We start from the raw sequence: 6,759 nt of genomic DNA, 5'->3' as shown, positions 1-6,759 counted from the left end.
TTCAAGTGTATGCAAAACATTTTTACATCAAACAACATACATTTCTTGGAGTCATTTTGAGTCTAGACACTTGCAAACATTGGGTCTTCATCAACACTGTGTCCTCTTGTCACGAGAAACAGTCAAACAGTCAGATTTGGTCACAACAAAATGACTTCACAGATTGGAAAAAATTGCACAAATTTTATAGAAACGCGTCTGTGTCAGACGTAATAGCATCTGTGTTGTATAACCATGTCTATGAGGGCAGAAACACGTCTATGTTCACAGAATCAACATTACACTTTGCAAAAAAATCTCAGAAACGCGTCTGTGTTAAACAGAGCCGTGTCTGCGTCAGGAAACCGCATCTGTGAAGTATACAGGCGCGTCTGTGTTCAAAATTGAAAAACTGTTATAGTCCAGCAAACAAACACAGTCAGTTTCAAAATTCTTGAGCTTCCTAGGTCATTTCTCCAGGATTTCATTTAGCAGTCAACCTGTCTTTGGGTCTTACAAAGTCCATCATTGCTTCACACCTTACATTACATTCACATTTGTCTAAACTTGAGTCAAAAGGTCACTTGCTTGTCCTCACTATACTTTGTCAACACACTACATACAACAACACTTTGCTAAGTGGTCCCTCATCAAGGTTTCTTACCTTTGGGTCTCATTTGGTCTTACTTAGAGTCAAGGTTAACTTACCTCATCAAGAGAAACTATCCTCTCTTTGGAAGTCACACCTACTCTACTATATACATACTTGGTCTTACACTTTGGACATTGCAAGTGCACTTCAGATTCATTTACATTTCATCCAACTTTTAGTCTTCCATACTCTTTCCATTTTTCATCTAGTCTCACACATCTTGGTCAATACCTAGTTCATGGTTGAAACCCGTCTTCAAAAATCTAGGAGAGAAACTAAAGAGGCTCAAGAGTCTACAAACATGAGTTCTTATGAGTTTGACAATGATATCTTTTTCAATTCTGATCATACTACATTACCTGACATGGATGCCTATAGAAACATTCCAAATGTTGAGAACATGGACACTACAAACAACAATGATACACACAATGACAATATGGACAACTTTTTCGTACATTCAGCAGATGTGGAAGAATCCATTATGAATCCCCATTTCAATCGATTGGTTGAGGAAATAATGAGGAGGGATAGACAATACTTCTTACAAATGATGGCACAAAGTGGAGCCAAGATACCTCATGATTTTGACATGTCTCAAATAATGGAAAATTGACCTTTGCAACAACCTCACTCCAACATGGATCAAAGGAGACCTAATAGTGGAGGAAATAGAGGACCACATATGGTACCTGAATCACCATCAGCTTTGCTTCAAAAACCAGAGGTCCCACATACACATGGTCAAGCATATGATACTCACCTTCGTAGACCGTTATGGAAGTCTTATGCAGATAGATATGCTCAATCATATACCAATGCTAAGGATCAACCACCAAAGCAATTGGATATTCAAAGGCATGCTCAAAATTTGGACACAAGGAAACCCCGCGTCAAATTTGGGGGCAACACATTAGAACATGACATGGCTGTAGAGTATGGTATACATGCACAAAATAGATATGGTGTTCCTCAACATGAATCTATACCAAGTGGTCCATATACACAACATTACTATAGACCTCCTCCATATGAACATGTGTATGATCAATATCATCCATATATGCAACATGCTCCTCCTCCAATTGGTGCCTCAAGCATGGGGTATGGTCCAAGAAGTCGATCTCCACTTAAGAGCAATTTGGAACAACAAATCAGGGACTTACAAAAGAAAATGGAGGACATAAATACACCAAAGCCAACATACACAATGAGAGACATATGTCCTTATCCATTTGACAAGAGCATTCCAATGCCTCCTTTTCCTACACACTTTGTGACGCCTAAATTTGATAAGTATAGAGGAAAAGGGGATCCTAAGGCACACATAAGACAATTTTTCACAGCTTGCATTGAGATAGCAGTAGAAGAGACATATTTGATGAGATTATTTCCACAGAGCGTAGGTGATCAAGCTATGGAATGGTTCTCCCAACTTCCACCTGGTATTAAGTCATGGGGTGATCTAGCAGAGGCATTTATCCAACATTTCTCCTACAACATAGAGACAAACATATCAGTCACTACTTTGTGCAACACCAAGCAAAAAGAGGGAGAATCTTTTGCATCATTCTTACAAAGATGGAGAAATCTAGCCAGCAGAGGCTCTTGTGAAATTCCACAAAAACAAATGGTAGAAATGTTCACCCAGAATGTTAACAAAGACATTGGCTATGATCTAAGGAAAGCTTGTTTGTCCACCTTCAAGGACGTCATTGAAAAAGGCTTAGCGATAGAGAAGGTCCTAATTGAACAGGGAGTCATCAAGATATTCAAAGAAAACAAAGATGACTTTAAAGGAAAATACAAGCCAAGATTTTGGAATAAAAACAAGAACACAGTCAATGATGGTGTTGTTGATGCCAACATAGTGCGACCCAAATTCATTTTTTCTGGATCAAGTTTTACAAACAATCAAGTGAATACTCAAACAACATCCAGATCATGAAGGAAGTACACCCCATTGGGAGAACCACTTGAGTCAATCTTCAAGAAGCTAGTGGCAAACAAGGTAATCACTATTCCAGATTTTCCTCCATATGAACCAAAGGTTAAACCAAATTGGTGGAATGATGATGGGTATTGTGAATTTCATAAGAGCAAGGGTCATAAGATAGGAAATTGTCATCGACTGAAGAAATCATACAAGATCTCATTGATAGAGGTGACATTGAGATTGAGGGACATTCGTCTAATCAAGAACATGAGATGTTTAAGGAACCATTCCCAAAACATGACAAGGGAAAAGCTAAAGCCATAGAGGATCAAACCAACTATACCAGAGCATCTTACAACTATGATTCAACCATCAATCACATCTCGATGGACAATTATGTCTCTACCATTATCATCAAGGACAAAGCATCTGAGAATTCTACTCGGAGACCCAGGATTGTCCTAAAAGGTGTTGGATCTTCTTTTGAACCTACCTCTAAATGTCATGTTACAACCCACCGAGGTAAAATCACTTTGCAAGGTGCTCCAACTAAAAACACCGCTTCTTCATCAACCAAACTTGAATATGACCTTGTAGAACAGTTAGGGAAGACACCCATGCTCATTTCGATCCTTGAGCTATTACGCATATCTCCCGCACATAAAGCCATTCTTGACAAAATCTTGAGAGATACTACTGTTCCTATTGATCTGAACGTGGACCAGTTTCAAGCCATGGTGGGATACCTTTCCGTTCCACATTCCCTTACTTTCACAGAAGCCGATGACGCCTCTGTAAGTCAACCACATAATGCACCATTACACATTGAAGCCTTCATACACAAACATCGAATAAAAAGAGTCCTGATAGATGGAGGAGCAGGTCTAAACATTTGCACATTGAACACTATTACACAATTGGGATATTCTGATAAAGCTATGAATTCTACAAATCAAATCACCATTAAGGCATATGATGATGAAGAGCATTCATCCAAGGGAACAGTCACCTTACCTCTCAGAGTTGGGCCAGTTACAAAGGATGTGGTTTGTCAAGTCCTGGATTTAAATCTCACTTATAACATATTGCTAAGACGTCCTTGGATTCATGAAATGAGGGCAGTCCCATCCACATATCACTAATGCATTAAGTTTCCTCATAATGGAGTGGAAGTAACAGTTAACGGTGATCCTAATCCGTTCATATATTGCAATAACCTGAGATAAAAAACTGAGACCATCATTCCCAGTAATCGTGAAGCTGTTCCTTCCTCAGCATATATTGATCCTGAGTCATTAAAACCTTTGACATCAAAACAAGGTGAGCTTAAAGGCAAGTTTCAAAACAAGGGCATGGGGGAATACACCTTAAATCAGACCATGTACTTACGATAAGTCATGAGTTCCCCAAAAGAATATGGAAGACCACATCCTAACAAGCAAGTATCCATCACGATGCTCAAATGGGACCCTACTACCTTTCAAAGATGGGGTGAACTAGAAGAGGAAGATTTATACAAAATGCTTTTTAGAGACAATGAAGATGAAACACAATATCACATCAGTCTACCATGTGAGAAATATGGCAAAGGCTTCAAAATTCTACAAAAATTCGGGTATGATGGAAAAAGCCCTCTTGGGTTATGAAAGGAAGGCATCATTGAACCTTTACAACCTGAATTGACTTTCAAAAAGGAATGCTCGAAAGGACTTGGTTTCTTAACTTCCAAGGTCCACACCCAAAGGATAGAAGAAGCCTTACAAATCAAAGCTGCCAAAATTCAACAAGAGGATTGCTATTCCACAGATTCTAACGAATGGGAATGGGGTTCAGAAAAGTCTTCCAGTGACTACGAGCTCACCGAGATATTGAGAGAGCCAGATGAACCCACAGAAGAAGAGGAATTTTATAGAAAGTTCAGAGTTGGTCAAGAAATAACCCATGAGGATTCCACACAGTCCTTGTCTCAAGGTTCTAGGTTGAAATCACATAGGATGAGAACACCTGTCCCAGAATGCGCTACTAGTGATGATAATTTGGATTCACTCGTGATCGAGACTGATGAGGAGAGTGACATCGATGACCTTGATAATTATCTTGACATACCTGAATATAACTGCATCCTCACTCTTAGCCCCGCTAACTTCGAAGACATTGAAGGACTTCCTCTTGTTCACCACCAACTCATTGACTGGGATCATGAAGGACCTGCACAGTTTGACACATTCCAAAATGATGAAGCTTTTATTGACTATCTGGGCATACGAGATGATCTTCCTCCTGGAGACCATAAAGCGGGATACACTATAGAACTCAAAAGCGTGGTATATTTTGGTGAGGGTGTCGGACCTTCGAGTCGCAAAAATGTGAAAATAAGAACAAATCAAGGGTCTTATGGTGAAAACCACACTATGGCGCTGTCTGACCCTAAAAAAGTAAAAAGAAAGGACGTATCTGAGGGCGAAAACCTCTCTGAGGCACCCAAAGATGGAAGGTTCGACATTCTCCCAGCATCATATGAGGAAAAGTCATCCATGTTGGTAGAGGAGACTATCAAAACAAACATTGGTACAGAAGAGGTTCCACACAACATATTCCTAGCTCAATCATTGACAGAGTCCGAAAGGTCAAAATTCATAAGTTTCTTCAAAGAACGACAAATCAACTTTGCCTGGTCATACGCTGATATGCCTGGATTGGATCCAGATTTGGTAATGCATCATTTGACAGTCAAACCGGGGGCAAAACTAGTAAAACAAAAATTAAGAAAAATGCATCCACAAGTGGCATTACTAGTCAAAGCAGAACTTGAGAAGTTATTGGATGTCAGATTCATACGCCCAATTGATTATCCTGAATGGATCTCCAACTTAGTACCTGTCAGTAAACCAGATCGCAGCATCAGAATTTGCACAGATTTTAGAGACATCAACAAAGCTTGTCCAAAGGATGACTTCCCATTACCAAATATTGACTTGATTGTTGATCTCACAGCAGGTCATGAAATGTTATCATTGATGGATGGATTCTTTGGTTATAATCAAATAAGGATCGCGCTCGAGGATCAATACAAAACATCATTTACTTGTCTGTGGGGAACTTTCTGCTGGAATGTCATGCCTTTCGGGCTAAAGAATGCAAGTGCTACATATCAAAGAGCCATGACTACTATCTTTCATGATCTCATGCATGTAACCATGGAAGATTATGTTGACGACCTCTTGTGCAAATCAATAGACAAAAATACACATTTGGATATACTTTCAGTCGTCTTTGATCAGTTGGAAAAATACAAATTAAGATTAAACCCCAAGAAATGTGTCTTTGGAGTAACCTCCAGGAAGCTCCTAGGATTCATTGTATCCAAAAGAGGAATTGAAGCTGATCCAACAAAAGTCAAGGCCATCTTGGAGATGCAACCACCAAGAAATATCAGTCAACTTCAATCCTTACAAGGCAGACTCCAGTCCATCTGAAGATTCATAGCACAACTTGCAGATAAGTGTAATCCTTTTCAGCACCTGCTACATAAAAACATCAAATTCAAATGGGATGATAACTGTCAACAGGCTTTCTAGACACTCAAAAATTATCTTCTAAATCCGTTAGTTCTGATGCCACCAGTTCCAGATCAACCACTGTTACTATACATTTCAGCTACTCCAACAGCACTGGGGGCACTCTTAGCACAACAAATTGCTGAGGGCAAAGAAAAAGCAGTATACTATATCAGTCGCACATTGGTAGGATATGAGCTAAAATACACACCAATTGAGCGTGCATGTCTCACCGTGGTCTTTGCTTCGCAGAAACTACGACATTACATGCTTACTCATAAGACTAAGTTAGTCCCAAGGATAGACCCATTGAAATACCTTCTCAATAAAGCAACACTTACTGGGTGACTGGCTAAATGGGTAATGATCTTGAGTGAATTTGACATCGAGTATGTGGAAAGAAAAGAAATAAAAGGACAAGCCATCGTAGATCAATTAGCAGATGCTCCCATGATAGATGATGTTCCTCTAAGTTCAGAATTTCCAGATGAATCCATTTTGACAATGTCACATGCAAAGCCATGGCAACTGTACTTCGACGACTCATACACACAACATGGGGCAGGAGCTGGCATCTTCTTTATAACTCCTCAAGGGGATTCTATACCAAAATCATACCGGTTATCATTTCCTTG

The sequence above is a fragment of the Cryptomeria japonica genome, chromosome 8, assembly GCF_030272615.1.
Source record: "Cryptomeria japonica chromosome 8, Sugi_1.0, whole genome shotgun sequence".
NCBI lineage: Eukaryota > Viridiplantae > Streptophyta > Pinopsida > Cupressales > Cupressaceae > Cryptomeria > Cryptomeria japonica.
Note: the sequence above shows the minus strand (reverse complement) of the source record.